Raw genomic sequence first — 27,018 nt, forward strand, 5'->3', positions numbered from 1 at the left:
GTTCAGAAGCCTAGTGTGAAAACGTAATTGCACCCTTAGTGCTTACATATTAGTTAAAAGGGTATTTTGAGGTAGATTTTGTTAAACGAATGCACCTGATTTCTTGTTCATCTGAAAGTTATTCACCCTCATCACTATGGTGTTTCAACACGAGGGCTAGCTCCAGTTCACAGGCCTCCAGTAGTTCAAAGTTAAAAATGCACCATAAATGCAAGAAAGCCAAGTGGGACTCTACCCTATTCCACCACTCATACTGTGCTATTGAGTGCGTGGAGGACTGAGTTAAGAAAGGGCTGTGACTCGTGCTACTTTTCTCCTACTGAAGGAAGCCTGGAGACTCGAGCCAATGCTAGACCTCTTTCCATTGAATAGAGATTCAAAAAACAGACAGACATCTGAGGGTCAGAACACTTCACGTCTGTCTTGCTCTCTTTCAGCTTTACGTCCCTTGTGTGTTCTTGAAAGTGTTGATAGTAGTCTCAGACAGTTTTTGGGGATACATGTGTTCCTATACCTCAGTGACTGGCTGCTCAAGGAAGGCTCGTCGCACTCAATCGTGGACCACCTCCAAACAGCGGTCGAACGCCTGACCTCTTTGATAACTATCAACTAACTGAAGTTCTACCTGAGCCCCACACAGAGGATTCCCTTCACTGGTGCTATCCTGGACACCGCCCCAGTGTGTTGGGGATGTTAAGGATATGATCCAAATTCTTTGGTCTCAGACCGTGATGGGTCACAGTGAAGATGTTTTTGGGGCCCCTATCCTTGTAACGCTGCTTCCTGAACAACAAGTGCCATATGCAATCTTGCAGTGGACCTACAGATTCCATTGGGATCAGCATCGGGGCTGTCTCACCAACTCTATTCAGATTTCGCTGGAGATTCTTGTAATAAATGCTTTGCTGGAGGCTAGTGGGAGGGGGGGGGTAGGGAGGGAGGTCCCCAAGATATGTGAAGATCAAAAACCTCTGATCCCTCACATTTAGCCAGTTTCACATGAATCTTCTGGAGCTTTGAGGGACTCATCTGGCTTTAAAGGTGTTTCACCCATCTATCAAGGAGATACAAGTGCAGGTCTTCATGTACAACACTGCTGCCAAGGGGTACTGCAGGTAGGATCCTGGATCGTTAGCCAGGAGGCCCTGCATTTCTACAGGGGACTGGAGGACTCGAGGAAGCTGGCTACATATGTAGTGTACCAAGATTATGGGTACGCTATGCAAATAGTACAGACAACCCTTATTGGTTGATAGAGCTTGAAGTAACCGTAAATGCTCTAGTATGTGGTAATGTGGGCGATCAGTTTAGACTTACCTGAAGGTAGTGCTACGCATCAAAAAATGATTCAGTAAAGAGATTCACACAAGAAGAAACTCAGGACCAATTTTCGAAAAATACAACACTTAAATCTTCAAAATAAGGTAAGTACTGTTGTAGAGTTTTTGTCCACATTGGGGTAAGTAAAATACACGAATGTGCTTTTACATGGTAATGACTTTTAATGGGTAAAGTGCATATACTGCATTTGGTTATTTGCAGAAGTATTTCGGAGGTCCCCTTTTAGGTCTTGAGGTGCTGGGGGAGCAAGGTCTTAAGAAATAACAGCAGTTCCGTTTTACCTGCCCTGGAGAGTCCAGGTGCAGAGGTGCTTGGACGGTTCTGTTGCCTTAAGCACTGCACAGTTGGCGAGTGAAGGGGGGTGTGGGGCACACATAGAAACAGGCTGCAGAGGCGTGGGGTCCTAGGGACAAGTCTGAGAGCTCCCCACGGAGGGCTCAGTTCGTGAGGGTCCTGGGAGCAAGGAAGCACAGCTGATGGTCATGAACCAAGGGTTTTATTCAGATGGTCCTGGTCATCGAAGACGCTGACCGTGCTTGCTCGTGACCGTGCTTGCTGAGGGGGAAGAAAAACTGAGTTTTGCCCCTCTCGTGGGCACCCTCATCAATTCTGTCATCCCCCGGGTGCAGGTCATCTTTTTGCAGCAGTGGTGGCGGGCTCAGAAACAAACAAGCCTGGGTGCTTGAAACTGCTCCGGGACCTTGTGTATTTTTTAAGGGCGACTCCTGGTGAGCTTGGCATCTCCAGGCTTTGTGAGGTGACCTCCTCCTGGGTGGCTGCTGTGTCGGTAGACCCAGTGGTGGGCAGATTGGTGGACCAGATGTCTTGGCTGGTGCCTGCAGGTTGCTGGGAAGTGACTCTTCCACTCCATGGGAGATGCTGCCTGGTTTACGAAGTGCTGTCAGCCCTCCAAGCCTTATGGGAGATGCACAGCCGCAGGACGAGTCGGGTTCGGGCGAATGTCGGGACAGCAGCAGATAGGCAGGGTTTGGTGCCAGGCTGGTCTGCAGTACTCGCATTTGTCGGCTCTTCTTGTTCTCCTCCTCCTTCTTCAGTCACATAAATCTAAAGTCCTGGTGTTAAGTGCCACCACAGTATTGAATTTAGTAGTGTTAAGGGGAGTATACAGTAGTAGCCAATGGGCTACTCAACCCTGAGGTGACTACACACCCTATATGACCAATTCCTGTATGGAGTGGCCCTAACCCTGTCCCAGAATTCCTAATTGCACCAAAAACATGATGATGTAACCCTTCCCTCGTGGAGCATATCAGACAGCCCACCTTATGGGTGTAGCTAGCCTGATAGTGCAACACGCCTACTTGAATAGGTAATTTCCCACCTGTCCAGGTGCCAAATTAAACATCAGGGCAGGGGGTGGCATCTCCCAGGTCTGGAGGAACCTGGGATCGCATATCTGAGGCAGCAGGGACTTTGAAGTCCCTGACCTTGGTATGCAGATTTACTAGCCGTTCTGCTGAAGGAAGTGATGACACCTTCCTCCGGAGTAGGCATTGTTTCTGACCTGTGAGAGTGCGGGCTCTCACCTCCAGGAAGTCAGAAACTCATCTGTAGTGGCCGCTGGTTAATATTGTTTAGCCAGCACAGTAGGTGACTAGTAGGTTTTCAGGGGGGAACCTCTAAGGTGCCCTCTGGGTGCATGTCATAATAAATCCAATACTAGCATCAATATGGATTTATTAAGATGAGGTGTTTCATACCAAACACCATAGGTTTCAGTGAAGCCTTTATGTATGGGGGTCCTGTAGGGTGGCATAATACAAGTTGTAGCCCTTAGAGACCCTCTTTAGTACCCATGCCCTAGGTACCATTTACTAGGGACTTGCAGGGTTGCTAAAGTGTGTGCCAGTTGTACACAATCAGATTAGCTTTCCTTGTTTTAGGGATGGAGCACTGGCACAGAGGACCTGGTTATCAGGAACCCAGTGGACCTTTGGTCGAAAAACCCATGCCACCTGACACGCAGCTTGCAATGGCAGTCTGCATGTTATTTGTATGGGGGTCTGTAGGAAGTTGGCTCTGTATGCACTATTTCAAAGTAAGGAATAGTACGCTCAGAGTCCAAGGGTTCCCCTTAGAGGTAAGATAGTGGCAAAAAGAGATAATTCTAATGCTCTATTTTGTGGTAGTGTGGTCGAGCAGTAGGCTTATCAAAGGAGTAGTGTTAAGCATTTGTTGTACACACACAGGCAATAAATGAGGAACACACACTCGGACAGTTCCAGGCCAATAGGTTTTTGTATAGAAAAATATCTTTTCTTAGTTTATTTTAAGAACCACAGGTTCAAATTTTACATGTAATACTTTGCATGAAAGGTATTGCAGGTAAGTACTTTAGGAACTTTGAATAATCACAATAGCATATATACTTTTCAAATAAAACACATATAGCTATTTTAAAACTAGACACAGTGCAATTTTCACAGTTCCTAGGGGAGGTAAGTAATTGTTAGTTCTTGCAAGTAAGTAAACCACCTACAGGGTTCAAGTTTGGGTCCAAGGTAGCCCACCGTTGGGGGTTCAGAGCAACCCCAAAGTTACCCCACCAGCAGCTTAAGGCCGGTCAGGTGCAGAGTTCAAAGTGGTGCCCAAAACGCATAGGCTTCAATGGAGAAGGGGGTGCCCCGGTTCCAGTCTGCCAGCAGGTAAGTACCCGCGTCTTCGGAGGGCCGACCAGGGGGATTTTGTAGGGCACCGGGGGGGGGGACACAAGTTAGCACAGAAAGTACACCCTCAGCAGCACGGGGGCGGCCGGGTGCAGTGTGCAAACACACGTCGGGTTTTCAATTGGAATCAATGGGAGACCAAGGGGTCTCTTCAGCGATGCAGGCAACGGGGGGGCTCCTCGGGGTAGCCACCACCTGGGCAAGGGAGAGGGCCTCCTGGGGGTCACTCCTGCACTGGAGTTCCGATTTTTCAGGTCCTGGGGGCTGCGGGTGCAGGGTCTTTTCCAGGCGTCGGGATCTGGGAGTCAGGCAGTCGCGGTCAGGGGGAGCCTCGGGATTCCCTCTGCAGGCGTCGCTGTGGGGGCTCAGGGGGGGCAACTCTGGCTACTCACGGTCTCGTAGTCGCCGGGGAGTCCTCCCTGAAGTGTTTGTTCTCCACAAGTCGAACCGGGGGCGTCGGGTGCAGAGTTGCAAGTCTCACGCTTCTGGCGGGAAACGCAGTTGTCTTGAAGTTGCTTCTTTGGAAACAAAGTTGCAGTCTTTGGTGAACAGGGCCGCTGTTCTCGGGAGTTTCTTGGTCCTTCTAGAGCAGGGCAGTCCTCTGAGGATTCAGAGGTCGCTGGTCCTGGGAAAAGCGTCGCTGGAGCAGTTTCTTTTCGAAGTGAGGGAGACAGGCCGGTAGAGCTGGGGCCAAAGCAGTTGGTGTCTCCGTCTTCTCTGCAGGGTTTTTCAGTTTAGCAGTCCTCTTCTTCTTAGGTTGCAGGAATCTGAGTTCCTAGGTTCAGGGGAGCCCCTAAATACAGAATTTAGGGGTGTGTGTAGGTCAGGGAGGGCAGTAGCCAATGGCTACTAGCCCTGAGGGTGGCTACACCCTCTTAGTGCCTCCTCCCAAGGGGAGGGGGGTCACATTCCTATCCCTATTCGGGGGATCCTCCATCTGCAAGATGGAGGATTCCTAAGAGTCAGAGTCACTTCAGCTCAGGTTGCCTTAGGGGCTGTCCTGACTGGTCAGTGACTCCTCCTTGTTTTTCTCATTATCTCCTCCGGCCTTGCCGCCAAAAGTGGGGCCGTGGCAGGAGGGGGCGGGCAACTCCACTAGCTGGAATGCCCTGTGGTGCTGTAACAAAGGGGGTGAGCCTTTGAGGCTCACTGCCAGGTGTTACAGCTCCTGCAAGGGGGAGGTGATAAGCATCTCCACCCAGTGCAGGCTTTGTTACTAGCCACAGAGTGACAAAGGCACTCTCCCCATGTGGCCAGCAACATGTCTCGAGTGTGGCAGGCTGCTAAAACCAGTCAGCCTACACGGGTAGTTGGTTAAGGTTTCAGGGGGCACCTCTAAGGTGCCCTCTGGGGTGTATTTTACAATAAAATGTACACTGGCATCAGTGTGCATTTATTGTGCTGAGAAGTTTGATACCAAACTTCCCAGTTTTCAGTGTAGCCATTATGGTTCTGTGGATTTCGTGTTTGACAGACTCCCAGACCATATACTCGTATGGCTACCCTGCACTTACAATGTCTAAGGTTTTGCTTAGACACTGTAGGGGCACAGTGCTCATGCACTGGTGCCCTCACCTATGGTATAGTGCACCCTGCCTTAGGGCTGTAAGGCCTGCTAGAGGGGTGACTTATCTATACTGCATAGGCAGTGTGAGGTTGGCATGGCACCCTGAGGGGAATGCCATGTCGACTTACTCGTTTTGTCCTCACTAGCACACTCAAGCTGGCAAGCAGTGTGTCTGTGCTGAGTGAGGGGTCCCCAGGGTGGCATAAGATATGCTGCAGCCCTTAGAGACCTTCCCTGGCATCAGGGCCCTTGGTACCAGGGGTACCAGTTACAAGGGACTTACCTGGATGCCAGGGTGTGCCAATTGTGTAAACAAAAGTACAGGTTAGGGAAAGAACACTGGTGCTGGGGCCTGGTTAGCAGGCCTCAGCACACTTTCAAATCAAAACATAGCATCAGCAAAGGCAAAAAGTCAGGGGGTAACCATGCCAAGGAGGCATTTCCTTACAGGGTCTCTTGGGGGACCTATTTGGTACCTATGCACTAGGTACCATTTACTACGGGCTTAAAGGGGGGCTTGGGTGTGTGCTAATTGTAGGAGGAAGAACATTGGCACTGGAGCCATGTTGGCAGGCTTCACTGCACAGTCAGAGTCAAATGGGGCACTGGTAGGTCAACTGGGGGCAAAAAGTGGGGCTCAACCTGCAAAAAGTCTGGCTTCATAAAAGGACCATCTGGCAGTGCTCCTAAATGCTAAAGGTGAGGAGATGAGCAGGCATTGACTGGAGTCTCAATCTTGGTATAACACAGGGCTTCTTCAATCAGTGGAATATACCCTGGTTAGATCTTCTTGATATCCTCAAATTCAAGGTATCCAGCCTTTTGCGCACTGGCGCTTCATGCAAGAAACTCGCTAGGAGATGCATTTGGCCTGCAGTGGAACACAAGACTCCTGATAGTGTTTGCAATGCTCCCTCTCCTGCTGCTATTTCTGAGGAAGATCAGGACATATTAGACTGGGCCAAGAGAGAACGGTACCCAGATTTCCAGAGCATGAACATTTGCCCTCCAGTTATGCTTCCACTTTGCGAGGACCTCCTGTCTCAAAAACAGCATCTTGCATCCAAATCTCAACAACCAAAATATCCATGCATGGTGATTGAGTGACAGCAGTTAAGTGCATTGGAATTGCCAGCTGAAGTTATTCATTTAGCCAGACTTAAAGCCCAGTAATTCTTGTTGCTGGGAAACATTTGTTGGCGGATGCCATGATCGGCATACAGATGCTCTGGGGCCAAACTTTCAGACATATGTCTGTTTGCTCTTGCATTGGCCTAGCACGGATTTTCAGTGGGCACAGTTAAGGGTTATGTATCTGTTCTTTAGCCTTTTTTGAGTTTACCCGTTCAACCTTTTCTTTTTAATTTAGCAGGTGTATTTTTTATCATCAAAAGTGTGATTCATGTTTCCCTCCAAAGCAATTTGCCTTTCTGCAAAGTGATTTGAATATACAGTGGGAACAGCTGATTTCTTGAGCGTCTGATGCTCAAACCGGTTTCCTTGACAGCCATCACTTCAGCTCCACAAGTGAAATGAAGGTGCTCTCGGTACAATCGCCCCATACCACCGTCTTCCTAGACAAAATGGTACTGACTGACGGGCTTCTTACTCAGTCACATCAGACGATCCATTACCCTATGTACTTTTTTTGGTCAGTCTCATCTTAAAAAAGAGAAGGAGAGGCTCAACCCTTAAAGGCCTGAGTTTCTACATAGACTCCCCAAAAGACCATCGGGTGGACGATCACCACTTAATGAGGCTCTCTGGAGTAAATAGAGGTAAGCTACAAAGGCCTGTGGGTTTGTTCCACCCTGGGTGAAGGGCTGCTCTAATGTTTAGGTGGACAGGCTGGCACCTTGGACAGGAGAGAGGAAACCAGTTGCCAAACCAATTTTCCAGAAGCAGGTAGTCCCCTTTGCAACCACACCTCTGGGTTGGGCTAGGGAGCTCCACATGCTGGGAGAGGGATCCTGCTATATTGGAATTGGGCAGAATGGTGCATCTTGGGATGCTCAAATGCCACTCTTTGCAGGAAGTGGTCAGGAGTTGGGGGGGGGGGGAGGGGGGGGGGGGAGAGACATAGTAGCCTATACGCTACCAACCATGTCCTACCCGGAGGGCATTTTCTGAGCATAAGTAGGGCACCCGGAACTCAGATCTCGACTGGACTAGAAAGAGAACTGAAAGGACTGTTCTACTGCCCTGTGAAACCAGCAGAGCGAGGCTCCACTGACATGGACTGCACCTTCTGAACCTGTGGCTAGCAAAAGAGAGGGCAAAAACAACAAGAGATGGACGGAATGCTGAACATTGTCAAACACTCACCCCCAGTCATAGATCTGGGTTTAATCCATCGTTCTTTTGCTCACCATGCCACCCCAGTTTGGACCCAGCCATATGCAAATCAGTCTTGACCCTGTTCCTCATGGGAACAATCCAGACCGAACTGCCAAGCCAGGTCCTCACTGGACCGGAAACAAGCATCCTGGGACCGGTTTCGGGGTTTCACCCCTCATCAGCCAGGCTAGCTTGAATCCAGTGGCATGGGAAGCACGGGACCCACGTCTGGGCATACCCTTCCCACTTAGGGCGACAAAGCAAAAACAACAAGAGAGGGCCTGTGCCTGCTATTTCCTGCTTGAGGAGTAACCATCTCCAGAGACTAGCCAGAACAGGAGGCCATCTCACTGACTCCAAGGGTCAGTGAGCTGGTCTCCTGCTCACAGCACAGTGAGACAACAGCTGGGAAGCCTGTTGGGGCAAGTTGGTAGCCCAAAGTCTTCAACCCACCACCAAATGCCACCATGCAGCATCGGGGACCAGAACCAGACGCACAAAATTGCAGCTGACTTTGCTGATCCCCGGAGTGTCGTAGAAGTGCAGTTGGGACCCCCAGACGACAAGTTATCGACCAAGGAAGGATTGGCCTGCGACCGCGATACTGGGCAACAGATAGTCCAGTGGTGGCTGGGCATCTGCTAGCACCAAAAGTACTTTTAGTAATTTTGACCCTATTAACAGTACCTCATCCCCCTTGTGGACTGAGCAGTAATCGCAGTAAGACCCCAAACTGCCCCCCCCCCCCCCCCGTCCTCGTCCCCCCCCCCCCCCACCCCCCCCCCCCCCCCGTTGACCGCATTGCATCTTCAACATCCTTCATCCTTCGCATCAGGACCAGGATAAGAGTGTCTTCATCTGCTGAGGTAAGTTTTTTCTGAGGACCTTGCTAATTTCACCCCCTACCATCTGGGCTTGGTCGCCTAACGTGACTCTAAGTGACCACATACCAACTATCCCATACTTTTTAGTGACAAGGTTTCTAAGTTTCAGATTTGTTGCATTTTCCAGTGCTTGTTAGATTTACTATACCTTGTAAATTCTCTATATACTTAACCGTCCGTGGGATCTTTTTCGTTGTATTGTCTAAAATTATGTAAAAATACAGTCTATTTTTTTTTTAATTATAAATTGGTGTTTGATTTCTTTGGTGTCCTATCGACTTTTTTTTTTCTTCAATTGTTTTGACACTCTTTAAATGGTTTACACTTATTCCTTTTTGTAAGCCTTGCTGCTCAGAGCCACAGTTACCTAGGGCTGAGCTCAAGGTTTGACGAACAAAACCTAAGGGTCTTAATGGATTGGTTTAGTGTATTATATGGTGAGGTCGCACAATCATGCAATTTCCTCACACCAACTTTGGCCCCCTTATTGATGCTGCTGATCTCCACACCATTATCAACTGCTTCAGGGCAGTCTCCAGCTCTGTTTTCAGCGATTGCCTCCCCTTTTCTCCTACATCCACTAACCCCCTCAGGCCACCCTGCCCCCCAAAGCAACTACTGATGACCTTGGAACCTGGCTTTTAAATATATCACTATTCACTGTCTTTTTGGATCTGACTTAAATCAGCAGTCTCCTGCGTAAAATAGAATGGTAATGGCACTGGCTCTGTTTCAGATGTAATGTGTTTCCAAGAGGCATTGACCTTGTCTTCCGACCAGCACCTCCTGAGATGTCTTCATTTCATTCAGTGCTAAAGAAAGCTAGCAACTTATTAGAGCTTCCCCTTCTGACAAGTGCAATATAAAACTAGCATTTCTACAGATCTATTGAAGTCAACACCGGCCTCAGGTGAGCATCTTTTACCATTTAATGAAGCCCTCATCAAGGTGCTAAAGGGCCAATAGTCTTCTTCCCCTGTTGTTCATACGACAGTAGTACTATAGACCCACTCTGGGGAATCCTTCCTTCTTTTCTGTCTGTACATACTTCAACAGAAAGTCTGGTGGTCCAGTTGTTGTCCACATCACACCTTAATCATGGTGCGTTTCACACTATCCCACCAGAATGGGAATCTAAAAATAATTATAGAATAGATCATTCTCAGTTGGGAGCCTTGCCTTGCTTTCCTTAAATGCTGCTTGTTTACTAGGGCTTTATACCCATGCCTTTTGGAAGCTATTTAAAAAAAATTATCCCTGAATACAGTGAATAACTTATCCAGTAAGGACATTTGCCCACGGAGCAAGGATGGGACCTCCTTTACTGAATTTGAGTCACTTCCTGAGAAACAAGTTACACAAGCCATCTTAAGTGCTAAGTGTGGATCCCCTGCTGACCCGTGCATTCCCCCCCCCCCCAACCCAACGATAGTTCGGTTAGCAGCTGATCTAGTAGCCTCCCTGTTAACAAAGATCTTCAATGCCATGTTTCAAAAAGGTTGTTTTTCCAAACAATGGAAATCTAGATCAATATTTCCGTTGTTGAAGAACCCCAATCTGAACCTGCTAGATTAAAATTACTACCGACCTATTTCGAGAATGCCTTTTTCAGCCAAGCTTGTTGAAAAATTTATGAACGTGCAGCTGACTGCCTTTTTGGATAATAATCATCTGCTTGACGATACACAATTTGGGTTTCGTAAAGGTCACAGTACAGAATCTGCACTAATAGTGGGCACAGATGTAATCAAGACATCAGTGGATAAGGGCGGAAATGCTGCCCTTATCCTTCTTGATCTAGCTGCAGCATTTGACACAGTCAACCATGATCTTTTGATTGATGAGTAGGAGCACTTAGGGATTAAGGGCGATGCATTCTCACTACGCGTTCGGCTCTCATTACTGCGCTCATTCCTTACTGACGGTGTCCAGTCTGTTTCCTTTAATGATTTTACGTCGGAACGTTTTCACTACTGTGTGGGGTCTCTCAGGGCTCTTCTCTAAACCCAACTCTTTTCAATCTGTGTGTTACATGTTTGGCATCCTTAGTGAAATCCTATGGGTTGTCATTAGTGTGTTACACTGATGCACATCTAAATTGTAGTCTCCCTTTCTAGTAAAGGCCCGGATATGAGTAGCATCTTTCATAAGTGTATGAGTGCTGTGAGCCAATGGTTGTACAACAACTGTCTTAAATTAAATTAGTCAAAAACAGAAGTCATCCTATTTGGCAATAACACATCCATCTGGTCCTCTTTATGGTGGCCAGATAAACTCTGCTCTATTCCAACTCCGGTAAAAAGTCTTGGTGTTCTGATTGACGACAGACTCACCTACAGGGACAGGGATCAAGTCAACAAAGTGATTTCCACTTCTTTCTACAACCTGCACGTCATGAGGAAAATTCTGCAGTTTACACCTTTTGATCTACTGATAATAGTTGTTATAGCCCTTCTGCTATCCAGGGTGGATTATTGTAATGGATTATATCAAAACCTCCCTAAAAGTTAGATGCACAAATTACAGATACTTCAAAACTCGGCTGATCGGATTCTAGTAAGCGTACCTAGATTTCATTCTGCCTCTCAGGCCACCAGCAGGCTTCACTGGATGCCAGAGGGGAAGCGTATCATCTTTAAGGCCCTATCCATTGCATACAAGACTCTGCATGGCTCAGGTCCAGCATACCTGAGGGAAAGCTTTAGGTGGTATGTACCAAGCAGGACTCTTTGTTCAAGCTCAGACAATAACCTGGTTGTTCCCAGGCACAAGCTCTCCTCCTGGTGAGATATGAGCTTTGTTATCTGCACTGCACGGAACTGTAACTTGCTCCCGCCAGAATTAAGAACAGCTCCATGTTTGCTTGCCTTCTGAAAGACTTTAATAACCTGGTTCTTCAGACAACAGTAATCGCAACTTGCTCTAAAAGGCCTTAACTTTCTGGCTTTTTAGCTTACACTGGCATGCAGCTTATCACTAACTCTGTCACTTAGCGCCAAGATGCCTCTGGGTATTTGTTCACGCTGTACAAATATTCAAATCAAATCACATTGCAGCCTTAGTAATTTTAAATTTCCTTAATCATCTAAGGACTCATTTTGTAGATGTCTTCAAAGATGGGCAAAGCTCTTTCAGTTATATTATAAAGGTTGGTCTAGATACAGCCAACAAGCTAGAACAATGAGTTTCTCAGTCATTCTGGGGCTTTATGCCTGGCGTCGCTGTAATGGATTTTCATCAGATGTCCAAAACACTGTCTTGGACATGCCGTTTAACGGTGAATTGCTTTTTTGTCAAAAGGCTTGGACCGTGCCTTTGTGCTTTAAAGAGGGCAGAGCCACGGTTACGTCTCTTGCCATCCAGTCACCTTCAGGGAGCTTTTGCTCCTTTTGCCTAATAAGACAGTTGGAAAGAGGATTCTAACAAAAGCAATGTCAGCCTTTTTCAGTTGATCAGCAGCAAACCTAGGATCCACTTGTAGGAAAGTACCCTCTTTTTGACATGGTTACCCCCACTTTCTGCCTGCTGTCAGTGTGTTTTGACTGTGCCCACTCGGATCTTGCTAACCAGGACACCAGTGACTGTGCGCTCTCCTTCTAAATTTGGTTGTTCCTGACATTATTCACCTCATAATTGGCATACTTGTGCCCCCATGTCATTCCCTAGTATATGGTACCTAGGTACCCAGGGCATTGGGGTGCCAGGGGTTCCCCATGGGCTGCAGCATGCATTATGCCACCCATGGGAGTCCATGCAAAATGTGTCTGCAGGCCTGCTATTGCAGCCTCCGTGAAAAGGTGCATTCACCCTTTCACTACAGGTCCCAGCACCAGATCACTGTAAGTGCCCCCCTATGACAGGCCCTCCTAGGAGAGCAGGGTGCCAAGTACCTGTTGTGAGGGCACCCTGCATGAGGAGAGGTTCCCCTTCAAACTCCAGCTCCATTTTTCTGGACTTCGTAAGCGCTGGGAAGCCATTTTACCTGTGTACTGGACACAGGTCACTCACTTCCTGTGCCCAGCTACATAATGGTAACTCCGAAGCTGGGCATGTTTGGTATCAAACATGTCAGAATCATACCCCATTACTGTTGACAGTAGTGGTTGTATGATTCCATGCACTGTGGGGGCTCCTTAATGGAACCCCAGCTTTGCTCTTACCAGAATGAAGGGTTTTCCCAGGCAGCCCGCGCTGCTGCTTCCTACAGACAGGTTTCTGCCTTCCTGCTGCTTGACCAGCTCAAGCCCAGGAAGGCAGAACAAAGGATTTCCTTTAGGAGTGGGAGGCAACACCCTCCCCCTTTTGAAATAGGTGTTACATGGTGTAAGGAAATGCCTCCTTGGCATGGTTACCCCCTGACTTTTTGCCTTTGCTGATGCTAAGTTTTGATTTGAAAGTGTGCTGAGGCCTGCTAACCAGGCCCCAGCACCAGTGTTCTTTCCCTAACCTGTACTTTTGTTTTCACAGTTGGCACACCCTGGCATCCAGGTAAGTCCCTTGTAACTGGTACCCCTGGTACCAAGGGCCCTGATGCCAGGGAAGGTCTCTAAGGGATGCAGCATGTCTTATGCCACTCTGGGGACCCCTCACTCAGCACAGACACACTGCTTGCCAGCTTGTGTGTGCTGGTAAGGACAAAATTAGTAAGTCGACATGGCACTCCCCTCAGGGTGCCATGCCAACCTCACACTGCCTATGCAGTATAGATAAGTCACCCCTCTAGCAGGCCTTACAGCCCTAAGGCAGGGTGCACTATACCATAGGTGAGGGCACCAGTGCATGAGCACTGTGCCCCTACAGTGTCTAAGCAAAACCTTAGACATTGTAAGTGCAGGGTAGCCATAAGAGTATATGGTCTGGGAGTCTGTCATACACGAACTCCACAGCACCATAATGGCTACACTGAAAACTGGGAAGTTTAGTATCAAACTTCTCAGCACAATAAATGCACACTGATGCCAGTGTACATTTTATTGTAACATACACCCCAGAGGGCACCTTAGAGGTGCCCCCTGAAACCTAAACCGACTATCTGTGTAGGCTGACTAGTTCAAGCAGCCTGCCACACACCAGACATGTTGCTGGCCACATGGGGAGAGTGCCTTTGTCACTCTGTGGCTAGTAACAAAGCCTGTACTGGGTGGAGATGCTTATCACTTCCCCCTTGCAGGAACTGTAACACCTGGCGGTGAGCCTAAAAGGCTCACCCCCTTTGTTACAGCACCACAGGGCACTCCAGCTAGTGGAGTTGCCCGCCCCCTCCGGCCACGGCCCCACTTTTGGCGGCAAGGCCGGAGGAGATAATGAGAATAACAAGGAGGAGTCACTGGCCAGTCAGGGCAGCCCCTAAGGTGTCCTGAGCTGAGGTGACTCTGACTTTTAGAAATCCTCCATCTTGCAGATGGAGAATTCCCCCAATAGGGATAGGAATGTGACCCCCTCCCCTCAGGAGGAGGCACAAAGAGGGTGTACCCACCCTCAGGGCTAGTAGCCGTTGGCTACTAACCCCCCAGACCTAAACACGCCCTTAAATTTAGTATTTAAAGGCTCCCCAGAACCTAGGAACTCAGATTCCTGCAACCTAAGAAGAAGAGGACTGCCAAGCTGAAAAACCCTGCAGAGAAGATGGAGACACCAACTGCTTTGGCCCCAGCTCTACCGGCCTGTCTCCCCACTTCTAAAGACACTGCTCCAGCGACGCTTTCCCCAGGGACTAGCGACCTCTGAATCCTCAGAGGACTGCCCTGCTCTAGAAGGACCAAGAAACTCCAGAGGACAGCGGCTCTGTTCACCCAAGACTGCAACTTTGTTTCCAAAGGAGCAACTTTAAAACAACTGCGCTTCCCGCCGGAAGCGTGAGACTTGCTACTCTGCACCCGAAGCCCCCGGCTCGACTTGTGGAGAAACAACACTTCAGGGAGGACTCCCCGGTGACTACGAGACTGTGAGTAGCCAGAGTTGCCCCCCCCCCTGAGCCCCCACAGCGACGCCTGAAGAGGGAATCCCGAGGCTCCCCCTGACCGCGACTGCCTGACTCCCAGATCCCGATACCTGGAAAAGACCCTGCACCCGCAGCCCCCAGGACCTGAAAGATCGGAACTCCAGTGCAGGAGTGACCCCCAGGAGGCCCTCTCCCTTGCCCAGGTGGAGGCTACCCCGAGGAGCCCCCCCCTTGCCTGCCTGCATCGCTGAAGAGACCCCTGGGATCACCCATTGGTGATCCCATTGACCTCAAAGCTTGTTCACTACAGATGATGTTGTGCCACCTGCAAATGATAACATCCCTTTTGTTCAACTTGGGATTTTCCACAATATGCCTATATTTGACATGAGTTCCTCCCAGTGCCTCATTATGCTAGGGGTGTAGTACTGGATACCACCCCAAGCGTTTCCTTAAATGGAGGGATTCAAGACATTCAGGACATCATTTCGATCTTACTGACTGGATCTTGGATCCTAGTGCTGATGGTCCAGAGACTGCTCTGTCACTCATCATGCTTGCACATGACGGCTCTGCAGTGGTGCCTCTGCAGGTAGTGGTTCCTACACCAAGGAGATATTCAGATTTCTTATTGGTCTCCAACAACACTGCAGCAGAATTGAACCGGTGGGGAATAGTCTACGACCTCTCCAGAGGAAAGTCTTTTTTCCACCTTCCTTCTGGGTGAGGCATGCATCTCGGAACTGGAGACTAGAGGGCTCTGCTCTCCAAAAGAGCTAGATTACATATCCGCCTGTTAGATTTACATGTGATCCGCCTTGCGCACAAGCCTTCTTTCCAATTTGCAGTCAGTCAGTCCAGATCTTCACTGATAATACATCCAGACTATGGAACATCAACAAACATGAGGGAGTGGGGTATCATCTTCTCTATCGGGAAGCACTGACGTTCTGGTTGTGGGCATACCAGCAGGGGCTTGTTGGCATCTCACAGACCCATAGTGGTCTGTGCATCCAGAGATGGTTCAGCATCTTTTCATCCAGTGGTGAAGGCATCAGGTGGACCTCTTTGCCACTTACAAGAAAGCCCATTGCCTAGTATTCTGTGCTATCCAGAATCTGTCACACAGGGCAGTGGAAGACATGTTTCAGTTGAAGGGGAAGTTTCCGCTTCTCTGCAAATTTCTCCCATAACCTTGAGTTCGATGGCATCTGTCGCTGTAGATACACATGTTCTGCATAGCTCGCCATCTGGTGTTGGGTCGGAGTGTTACAAGTTGTTTTTCTTCGAAGAAGTCTTTCGAGTCACGGGACCGAGTGACTCCTCCTTCTGTCTCCATTGCGCATGGGCGTCAACTCCATCCTCGATTGTTTTCTTTCCGCCATCGGGTTCGGACGTGTTCCTGTCGCTCCGAGTTTCGGAACGGAAAGTTAGTAAATATCGGAAGATTTTCGTCGGTATTGTTGCGTTCGGGATCGGCGTAGTTAGATTCAACACCGCATCGAAGATCGACGCGCTCCGGTGCCCTTCGGGGTAGTTTTCGATCCCCCGTCGGGGCCTGGTCGGCCCGACCGCGTGTCGAACAACGCCGATGGAACGGACCCCGTTCCGTTTTTGTCCCAAATGCCACAACAAATACCTGTATACAGACCAACATTTGGTCTGTAACCTGTGCCTGTCACCTGAGCACAGTGAGGAGACTTGCGAGGCCTGTCGCGCTTTCCGGTCCCGAAAGACACTCCGTGACCGTCGAGCCAGGAGACTTCAGATGGCGTCCACGCCGACAGCGCACCGAGAGTTCGAGGAACAAGAGGAAGAAGAAACCTTTTCGATCCACGAATCGGACTCCGAGGAATTCGACGATCAAAGAGCCGTGAGTAAGACGTCGAAAACAACACATAAGAAAAGTGACAAGGCCCAGGGGACGCCACTGCCACCAGGCCATGGCTCCACCCATAAATTCGGTGACCGACCATCAGCACCGAAAAAGGCCCAAACAGTGCCGAGATCGTCCGACTCCGGTCGAGACACCGGCACGCAGCCTTCTCGGGATCAAGAAAGTGCTGGGGAAAAGCAACGACACCGAGATAGCGGTGTAGAAACGGCTCGACGCCGAGACAGCGGCACCGACGAAGATCGACGCCGAGAGGTTTCGACTCCAAAAAAGAAAAAAGCCACCTCGGAGCCGAAAAAAGATACAGGCAGGGTTTCGGTGCCGAAACAACCCGTAACCGACCCAGGTCCAGGCTCTTATACAGAGGAGCAATCACTGTCCTCTCAGATGCGAAAGCATAGGTTTGAGGAAGAGCTGCAATCCACCGAAGTGGACCATACGCAAAAACGTATTTTCATACAGCAGGGAACAGGAAAAATAAGCACCCTTCCCCCTATTAGGAGAAAAAGGAGACTGGAGTTTCAAACAGACCAGGCGCCACAAACAAAAATGGTGAAAAAGGTGACTCCGCCACCCTCTCCTCCACCTGTAATTAACGTCTCACCAACGCAAACTCAGTAACATTCCCCGGCTCACACCACCATGAGCCAAGGTGACCAGGATCAAGACGCTTGGGACTTATATGACGCCCCAGTGTCGGACAACAGTCCGGAGGCAAATCCAACAAAGCCCTCACCACCAGAAGACAGCACAGCATATTCTCAAGTGGTGGCTAGAGCAGCACAATTCCACAACGTAAACCTCCACTCAGAACAAGTCGAGGATGACTTTTTATTCAACACCCTCTCCTCCACCCACAGCTCCTACCAAAGCCTGCCTATGCTGCCAGGTATGCTTCGGCACGCAAAGGAAATCTTCAAGGAGCCGGTCAAAAGTAGGGCAATAACGCCAAGGGTGGAAAAGAAATATAAGGCACCTCCTACAGACCCTGTTTTCATCACCGCACAGCTGCCACCAGATTCCGTCGTAGTAGGAGCAGCTCGGAAAAGAGCCAACTCCCACACATCTGGGGATGCACCACCCCCAGATAAAGAGAGCCGCAAGTTCGATGCAGCTGGGAAAAGAGTCGCAGTACAAGCTGCAAACCAGTGGCGCATCGCTAACTCTCAAGCACTACTTGCGCGCTATGACAGAGCCCATTGGGATGAGATGCAACACCTCATCGAGCATCTACCCAAGGAACTACAAAAAAGGGCAAAGCAGGTGGTTGAGGAAGGACAGAACATATCAAATAACCAGATACGATCTTCTGTGGACGCAGCAGACACAGCTGCAAGAACAATTAATACATCTGTGACCATTAGAAGGCACGCATGGCTAAGAACGTCTGGGTTCAAACCAGAGATACAGCAGGCAGTGCTCAATATGCCATTCAACGAAAAACAACTGTTCGGACCAGAAGTGGACACGGCAATCGAAAAACTTAAAAAAGACACTGACACTGCTAAAGCCATGGGCGCACTCTACTCCCCGCAGAGCAGAGGAACATACAGCACCTTCCGCAAGACACCCTTTAGAGGGGGGCTTCGGGGTCAGGCCACACAAGCCAGTACCTCGCAGGCAACACCGTCCAGCTACCAGGGACAGTACAGGGGAGGCTTTCGGGGCCAATACAGAGGAGGGAAACTCCCTAGGAATAGAGGAAAATTTCAAAGCCCCAAAACCCCTACAACCAAGCAGTGACTCAGATGTCACTCACCCCCTCCACACAACACCAGTGGGGGGAAGAATAGGTCATTATTACAAAGCATGGGAGGAAATAACTACAGACACTTGGGTCTTAGCAATTATCCAACATGGTTATTGCATAGAATTCCTACAATTCCCTCCAAACATACCACCAAAAGCACAGAATTTATCAAAACAACATTCCGAACTTCTGGAAATAGAAGTTCAAGCACTATTGCAAAAGAATGCAATCGAATTAGTACCAAACACACAAACAAACACAGGAGTCTATTCACTGTACTTCTTAATACCAAAAAAGGACAAAACACTGAGACCAATCCTAGACCTCAGAATACTAAACACCTACATCAAATCAGACCACTTTCACATGGTCACGCTACAAGAGGTGTTACCATTGCTAAAACTCCAGGACTACATGACAACCTTAGACCTCAAAGACGCGTATTTCCATATACCAATACATCAATCTCACAGAAAATACCTACGGTTCATATTCAAAGGAATACATTACCAATTCAAAGTATTGCCTTTTGGTTTAACAACCGCACCAAGAGTCTTTACAAAATGTCTAGCAGTAATGGCTGCACACATCAGAAGGCAGCAAATACATGTATTCCCGTATCTAGACGACTGGCTAATCAAAACCAATTCACTAACAAAGTGCTTACAACACAATCAAATCATACAAACCCTCTACAAACTAGGTTTCACCGTCAACTTTGCAAAATCCAACATTTTGCTGTGCAAAGTACAACAATACCTGGGAGCCATAATAGACACAACAAAAGGAGTAGCCACTCCAAGTTCACAAAGAATTCAAAATTTCAACAAGATCATACAACGCATGTATCCAACACAAACAATACAAGCAAAGATGATATTACAACTCCTAGGCATGATGTCTTCATGCATAGCCATTGTCCCGAACGCAAGACTACACATGAGGCCCTTACAACAGTGCCTAGCATCACAATGGTCACAAGCACAGGGTCACCTTCTAGATCTGGTGTTGATAGACCGCCAAACTTACCTCTCGCTTCTATGGTGGAACAGTATAAATTTAAACAAAGGGCGGCCATTCCAAGACCCAGTGCCACAATACGTAATAACATCAGATGCTTCCATGACAGGGTGGGGAGCACACCTCGATCAACACAGCATACAAGGACAATGGAACGTACATCAAACAAAACTGCATATAAATCACCTAGAAATGCTAGCAGTTTTTCAAGCATTAAGGGCTTTCCAACCAATTATAACTCACAAATACATTCTTGTCAAAACAGACAACATGACAACAATGTATTATCTAAACAAACAGGGGGGGACACACTCAACGCAGTTGAGCCTTCTAGCACAGAAGATATGGCGATGGGCAATTCACAACCACATTCGCCTAATAGCGCAGTTTATTCCAGGGATCCAGAATCAACTTGCAGACAATCTCTCTCGAGATCACCAACAAGTCCACGAATGGGAAATTCACCCCCAAATTCTAAACACTTACTTCAGACTCTGGGGAACACCTCAAATAGACTTGTTTGCAACAAGAGAGAACGCAAAATGCCAAAACTTCGCATCCAGATACCCACACAGGCAGTCCCAAGGCAATGCCCTATGGATGAACTGGTCAGGGATATTTGCCTACGCTTTTCCTCCTCTCCCTCTCCTTCCTTATCTGGTAAACAAATTGAGTCAAAACAAACTCAAACTCATTTTAATAGCACCAACTTGGGCAAGGCAACCCTGGTACACAACACTGCTAGACCTATCAGTAGTACCCCACATCAAATTGCCCAACAGGCCGGATCTGTTAACACAGCACAACCAACAGATCAGACATCCAGATCCAGCATCGCTGAATCTAGCAATCTGGCTCCTGAAATCCTAGAATTCGGACACTTACAACTTACCCAAGAATGTATGGAAGTCATAAAGCAAGCCAGAAGGCCGTCCACTAGGCACTGCTATGCAAGTAAATGGAAGAGGTTTGTCTGCTACTGCCATCATAATCCGATCCAACCTTTACACGCAACTCCAAAGGATGTAGTGGTTTACTTGCTTCACTTACAAAAATCTAACCTAGCCTTCTCTTCCATTAAAATACACCTTGCGGCAATATCTGCATACCTGCAGACTACCTATTCAACTTCCCTATATAGGATACCAGTCATTAAAGCATTCATGGAAGGCCTTAAAAGAATTATACCACCAAGAACACCACCTGTTCCTTCATGGAACTTAAATGTTGTCTTAACAAGACTCATGGGTCCACCTTTTGAACCCATGCACTCTTGCGAAATACAGTTCCTAACCTGGAAGGTTGCATTTCTCATCGCCATTACATCTCTAAGAAGAGTAAGCGAAATTCAGGCGTTTACAATACAAGAACCTTTTATACAACTACACAAAAATAAAGTCGTCCTAAGGACTAATCCTAAATTTTTACCAAAGGTTATTTCACCGTTCCACCTAAATCAAACAGTGGAACTACCAGTGTTCTTCCCACAGCCAGATTCCGTAGCTGAGAGGGCACTACATACATTAGATGTCAAAAGAGCATTAATGTACTACATTGACAGAACGAAAAACATCAGAAAGACTAAACAACTATTTATTGCATTCCAAAAACCTCATGCAGGAAACCCAATATCAAAACAAGGTATAGCCAGATGGATAGTTAAATGCATCCAAATCTGCTACCTTAAAGCAAAACGACAACTGCCCATTACACCAAGGGCACACTCAACCAGAAAAAAGGTGCTACCATGGCCTTTCTAGGAAACATCCCAATGCAAGAAATATGTAAGGCAGCCACATGGTCTACGCCACACACGTTCACCAAGCACTACTGTGTAGACGTGCTATCCGCACAGCAAGCCACAGTAGGTCAAGCCGTGTTAAGAACATTATTTCAAACCACTTCCATTCCTACAGGCTGAGCCACCGCTTTTGGGGAGATAACTGCTTACTAGTCTATGCAGAACATGTGTATCTACAGCGACAGATGCCATCGAACTGAAAATGTCACTTACCCAGTGTACATCTGTTCGTGGCATCAGTCGCTGGAGATTCACATGTGCCCACCCACCTCCCCGGGAGCCTGTAGCAGTTCGGAAGTTAGCTTCAACTTTGTACATTTGTATATATAATTTTAACCTTAAATAGGTACATACTTAGTCACTCCATTGCATGGGCACTATTACTACAACACAACTCCTACCTCACCCTCTGCGGGGAAAACAATCGAGGATGGAGTCGACGCCCATGCGCAATGGAGACAGAAGGAGGAGTCACTCGGTCCCGTGACTTGAAAGACTTCTTCGAAGAAAAACAACTTGTAACACTCCGACCCAACACCAGATGGCGAGCTATGCAGAACATGTGAATCTCCAGCGACTGATGCCACGAACAGATGTACACTGGGTAAGTGACATTTTCATTCCCTAGGCTCTGAGTAAGATCTGCCAAGACCAGACCCAAGCCATCCTCATTGTGGTGGAGAAAGGTGCCGTACAGAGACCTACTCTACCTCTACCAGTATCCTCCCTTTTTGTCACCTGCTCAGAGTAGGTCTTCTGTCCTAACAATGGAGGCTTTAGGGGAACACAGGTCCTACAATCTAATCTCCTTCCAAGTTAAAACCAGAGATTATCCTTTCACTTCATTGCCCTCACCTAATTTGATCTATTCAAGGAGATGAAATAAGTTAGTATCCTTGTTTATCAACCATGACATACAACCTTTGAAACCATCTTTGGCTAGATATACCACAGTTTAGGCTATCCTGTGGCTGTGCAGTGGCCAACGGTAAAAGGGTATCCGGCTGCCATGTAAGCCTTTCTGGGTCTCCCAGACCAACTGTCCATATTGAAGTCACTGGTGGTGGTTAGACTTTTGGAAAGGATGAAGAAGTATCTCATGGGCTGCATTCATTTATTCCATTGGTGTAGTGTTTGGCAAATCTCGGAAACTCAACTTGGTTCTTGTAGGGGATCCTCAAACACTGTTGGCTATTTTTAGGTAAAAATCTTCCTTTTTTTAATTAGGGGTGGCACGATGGTTGGCTTTATTGAACGTTTTCCACTATCCTGTATCTTTTTCAACTTTATGACACATGGTTATTTTTTTATTTTCTTGCATTTTTTCTGAGGTGTTTCTCTTCTCACCCTTTAAGCTTGAACCACTGATCTAGCTCTCTTTTACAAATGCCCTGCAAAGAAGTCCTGAAAGGATGTGTGTCTCGTCCATTCAGGATTCTCAGTCAGTTTTGAAGTTCAGAATATAACCAAATATGACACATAAGTGACACAGAGAAAGAGAAGACGTGGATCAGAAATAAATAGGTCATTCAGTATTGTGGTCCACAAGCTCCAGAGGGGTACGAGCTGCCACCCACCTGTTCTGCCCGTGGTGTGACAAAGTCTGACTCTATTTCACCCTTTCCAATTGTAGACCCCAAGTTGCACCACTTTTCACTGTAAATAGTCATTGCCAGTTTCCAGAATCTGAACCTGTAAAGAAATATTGTCACCATTCTTGTTGCTTTAGGGAGAGTCTTGCAGGTTCTGAAGAAAAAGATGAGATACTTACTACTCATCAGACATAAGCACCTTTTCTGCCGGATGTTCTGAGTCTTTACTGTGTAAAGCATCTAGGGCCACATTTACTAAGCTTTTTGCACATCACAAACAGCGAATTTGGCTGTTTGCGACGTGCAAAAAGCACATCGTGATGCACAAACCCCGTTTTGCGATTCGGTAACATGGTTACTGAATCGCAAAACGGGTTTGCAACTCGCAATTAGGAAGAGGTGTTCCCTTCCTAATTGCGACGTGCAGTGCAATGTAGGATTGTTTTGTGATCGCGAACGCGGTCGCAAAACAATCACAGTTTGCACCCATGGGACCCCTTCCCCGTTGTGAATGTCACTGTAAACATTTTTTCAGAGCAGGCAGTGGTCCTGTGAACCACTGCCTGCTCTATAAAAATGAAACAAAATTTTTTCATTTTTTCATTTTTTCTTTTTGTAATGCATCTCGTTTTCCTTTATGGAAAACGGGCTGCATTACAAAAAAAAAAGCTGCTTTATTGAGCAGCAGTCACAGACATGGTGGTCTGCTGTCTCCAGCAGGCCACCATCCCTGTGAGAGCTGCCATTCCCAAGGGGGTCGACCTACCTCGTGAATATTCATGAGGTGGGCATTTACGACCCCCTTGCCAATCGCAAATGGTTTCAAGGACACCATCCTACATTCGGATTTGTGAGTTGCAAATCTGAACCTACGTACATGTGGCCCCTAGAGTGGATAATGTGGATTTATTGTATGTGGTGACTAACAGGGTGGAAACTCAACAATGAAGCTTCAGCATCTGTCTTTGAGATGTATTTGTTTTTTGAGACACTTCTATCGAAACCACAAGGGAACAGTGGTAGCTGTTGCCACAGAATTGTTGGAGACTAGCATGCATACCTTCTTGATTCCGCTTCTCATTGATCTGTGAATACACGGCAGAAAAAATAATATGGACCTCAAGACTCTGATCCTTTCTTCTTGAGTGTATGTATGTAGCTAAAAAGCATTTTGACACTGCTGGCTCTAAATTCTTTGCTGCACTTGATAAAGAAAGCAAAAGGATGGATGTAGTGGGTAAGAGAGTCTGTGCAGTGTCTACCTTGCTGTGATGACAGGGGTTTAGAATTCTCTGTAACTTTTCATTGATCTGGTATTATGGGACAGTATAAGTAATTAAAAAAGATTCTTAAGGAGGGTATGTTGACATCAAGTCACGATGATCACTGCAGTCAAAAATCTCAGCCCGTTTGACTTATCATGACATTTGCACTGGTCTCTCGGTGACAAGTTCCTCTTCATTAACCTTTACTACGTTAACTTCTCAAGTGCAGGAATAACTTTTGGTTATCCCCTACTCTGGCTTTGTCAGCTTCTGGGCAAAGAACTCCATCCAATAAACACATAATCTGACATTCCACAGTCCTTTGGCTTGCAAAAATGAAGGACTTCACTGCAGTTCATATCAAGGCATATGGTCAAGGTCAACAATAAGCATATAATCACTTTTTGCAAAGACAACAACTGCAGCACCAAGAGCAACAACTGCAGCAAAAGCATTTTTATTGTGAAACAAACACCTCAAAAAGGTGAGGGAACACAGCAACATTCCACAGCTACAGGTAAGGCTCTGCGACCATGGCAATCACTCCCCTATCTCTGCTCCCAACGTCCAGCACCCTGCTGGGGAGAACTTTTTCCAACCTTCATTCTTGCATGGCAGGAGACATTTCAAGGATGAATATTGTCATGTCTTAATAGAATCCAGATCCAGTTTTCTCCTCCTTCCATTCCTTTGAAGTTGTTGAAACCTGTGCACCTTAAGAAAATGACGATGTGGTCATGACTTCTTTATAAGAAATCTAGTGAGAAGGTGGTGCAGAGGAAAGAGAAATCTACTCCTGCCTCCCAGACCCATGGTGGTAGTGCTTGGCACCCTTACCGAAATGGGTGTTTTTATCTGCCAATACTTGGAAGTCTGGATGGTGAAAGCCAAGTTAGCATGAGCTTCAGCAAGAGGTGAAGACAACATAAATGGTCTCATGGTCCTCCTCTCAGTTTAGGTATGCAGGTTATCTCAGCAAGGATGAATTTACATCCATTGCTAAGAATAAAGTAGTTGGCACCCAGGATAGACTTGGTACAACCAAAAGTTTCTTCTTTGTTGGAAACGTTGTCATCTATATGTTAGAATATTCTGTCTCTGTATTTGACAGTAGCCTCATCACTAACTAATGCCTTTTCTTTCCTGGGAGCCTGGTATTGTGCGTTTTTCGGTTATCCGTTGCCAGACTACAATGTAGCATGCATGCCCTTTTCCTGATGTGTAGTACCAACAGTAAATATTTTTTTCTGAGGAGATGTCTGACATGTGGCAGCAGCTTGCCAGATCCCCCCCATTCTGTGTGGCTGTTTCTTTCTTGCACCTTTTCTGCATGAGGGACTTAGCAATTGCTCCTGCAAGAGCAAAGGTACGCAATCTCTCCAAGAGTGTCAGCTTATTGCTTTATATGAACCTAAGCCATTTTGAGGTTGAGCCTAGACAGCTCTGTCAGCCGATCTGTTATCTCTTTTGTGGGCTTGAACTACGCGCATCACTTTTGTTTTGCCTAATTGCTTGTCTTTACAAATTTCTTGCTTGCCATTGGATATTCGACTCCACGTCAGTGTTTTTCATTGGTTCGTGGGCTTGCCTAATAAAATCAGCTTGCTTTCATTAGTCGAAGGCATGCATACGTCATGCCTTTTCCGGTGGCTAGCCCTCCTCGAGCGCATCGACCAAGTACAGAAAACATGCGAGACTCGCTGTTTTCTGTCCGGCTCGTGGACTACTTTTTCTCTAATTTACTAGCTCGATTTCGCTTGGCAGAAGTCAAGCGCTTTACATAGTTAATTGCACTTTTTCGGGTTACGTACATAAATGCACTTTTGCCGATAGGTGAAAAGTCGGGTTAGGAGTTTACAACGCTTTCAGCTCTAACATGAGCAAACGCGAGACCCGTTGCATTGCAAATGCTTGTTCTATTTTATGTTCTGCTCAGGGACTTTTTTTTTTCTTCTGCACTTCACACATGAAAACGTATTTTCAGTGGCTACAGGCATGCTTTCATTTTGTTTTGTTTCCTGCTCTTGTGTGCCCTCCCCCACCACCCACCCCTCCATCCCTCCATTCTGAGGTCGGGTCGGTGTTCTAAAACCCACAAGACTCCTAAGACTCGTCATCTGCTTTCAGTACCATCCTTCCCCCTTTCTGCAGCCTTGTTTTAAAGTGTACATTAAAGACGATTAATATGCTCGTTTCTATCTGCTTTTGTTGCGTGTATATTTTTTAACAGCTTGTTTACGTTATGTAGTGTTGGGTTTGTTCTGGGATTCTTTTGGCAACAGGAGCACTTTTTCTTTGTTTTTCCTTTCTTTGCATCAAGCCTCGGCAAAGCTTGCCTTCCGTCTTCTCTTTCCGTTTGGGTTTCCACACGGCTACGTGTAACATAAGCATGCCCTATTTCACAAATAGGTCCCTCGTGCACAGTGAGTGCAGGGTTTACTGGAAGGTTGTAGGACGTGCAGCCACACCCGAGCAGCCCCCCACATCTTTATCAGCACCACTGCTGTCCCAGGGACCTCCACCCAAAATGCCTTGGAGGCAAGGGGAATTCAAAACACTTCATACTCTATTCTGAGCATTCAATCATAACTTGCTTCTACCTAGCGACCAACGCCGCAGTATGCAAACTCCGAGCAACACAGGCAACCAGTACCTCAAACATTCAATTTAAAGGCACTGAGTCTGAGCACACCAGAAGGGCACCAAAGCAACCATCCGAAGCAACAACACAGAAAAAGGCTTCACTTCAAAGGGGCCCTGGGGAAGCGAGGGGAGTGCTTGTTCCAAGCGCGCATCTGTAAAAAAAAAAAAAAAAACACGGGAACTGCACATGGAGTTCGCCTACATCTGTGCTCTGTGAGTGCGACATCCCATATCTGTGCATCATGAGTGAGCATCACAAAATCCTCAGACTGAATCAGAATTACACCCAACCTCTG

At 47.3% G+C, this 27,018-nt stretch overlaps 1 protein-coding gene across 1 annotated transcript in view; it reads left to right on the forward strand.

The window, feature by feature from the left end:
- The window catches only part of DHX8 (DEAH-box helicase 8), a 251,735-nt gene that overhangs the window by 197,258 nt on the left and 27,459 nt on the right, over window positions 1-27,018 (forward strand). The window lies entirely within an intron of this gene.

This window comes from Pleurodeles waltl, chromosome 6 (genome assembly GCF_031143425.1).
Source record: "Pleurodeles waltl isolate 20211129_DDA chromosome 6, aPleWal1.hap1.20221129, whole genome shotgun sequence".
Classification (NCBI taxonomy): Eukaryota; Metazoa; Chordata; class Amphibia; order Caudata; family Salamandridae; genus Pleurodeles; species Pleurodeles waltl.